We start from the raw sequence: 1,091 nt of genomic DNA, 5'->3' as shown, positions 1-1,091 counted from the left end.
TAAGGCTAGGATAGCTCAGCACAGCTAGCCATCCTCCAGGCCTCATTGTTATGAGACACAATTAAGATTGTCCAGAAAGGGGACGCTGTCCCACTGAATTTAGATGAGATCTGATTCCATAAGGCATTTAAATGTTCATGAAAAGGGAAGGTGATAGAAAGGCACGGGAAGGGCACAGATTCATGAAGAGCAGAAACAAACAAGCAAACTAGAGCCCAAGGGTGGACGATGACTCAGCAGTAAGATAACCTGCTCTACAAGCATGAAGACCTAATTTGAGTCCACAGCATCCATGTAAAAAGGCGCCTAAGGCTCTTTGTGTCTATAATCTCAGCATTGGTGGGCAGGGGCAGGTAGAGCCCCAAACCTCACTGTCCAGCCAGCCTAGCTAAAACGGACAGCTTCATTTAAGGGAGACCCCCTGCCTCAGTGCAGAAGGATAGAGAGCAAAATGGGGGGGGGGCGCTTACGTAGGGAGAGCAAAATGGGGGGGGGGGGCCTGCTCTTGCCTCAGCATGTAGAGTGTGAGTGTATGGACACGAGCCCCACTCCACCCCCAGGCCCACCCTCACCCTCATCCTCCACAAATAAAACCAAGGGAAGCTTTTTGAAGTGAGGAATAAGATGAGCACAGTGATCGCACCTGTAATCCCAGCTTCTGGAGGTGGAGGTGGATGCTTGTGCCCAGGAGGCAAAGGTCAGCCTGCGTAATGTAGAAAGAGGCCTTCTCCAAAAAGGAACATAGTAAAATAAGGCCACTCATGGGGAGAGGAGAGGAAGAGAGCAGGAGCTTTCATTGGAAAAAACAGTAGGAAAAGAAATAGCAGCTCATCTTTTTTACAGACGAATTTGGAAAAGTTCTTTTTAATAGAATTTTTTAATATCTTTTTATTTATTTATTTATTTTCAGCTAGAGTCTCACGTTAGCCCAGATTGATTTTGGATTTGTCAGGCAGCCTAGGTTGATCATGAGCTTCGAATTCTCAAGCCTCCACCTCCTAAGTGCTGGGGATCATGGGCATGCATCATCTGACCTAGATTATCATGGGCATGCATCATACATATACATATATCAAAATTGACCTTAAATT

The 1,091-nt window shown here is 46.2% G+C and overlaps 1 protein-coding gene across 1 annotated transcript in view; it reads right to left on the bottom strand.

The window, feature by feature from the left end:
- Positions 1 to 1,091, bottom strand: part of Chrna9 (cholinergic receptor nicotinic alpha 9 subunit) — a 10,319-nt gene that overhangs the window by 1,184 nt on the left and 8,044 nt on the right. The gene's annotated exons all lie outside the window — the stretch shown is intronic.

The sequence above is a fragment of the Microtus ochrogaster genome, linkage group LG1, assembly GCF_000317375.1.
Source record: "Microtus ochrogaster isolate Prairie Vole_2 linkage group LG1, MicOch1.0, whole genome shotgun sequence".
Classification (NCBI taxonomy): Eukaryota; Metazoa; Chordata; class Mammalia; order Rodentia; family Cricetidae; genus Microtus; species Microtus ochrogaster.
Note: the sequence above shows the minus strand (reverse complement) of the source record. Positions and strands in the feature narration are given on the sequence as shown.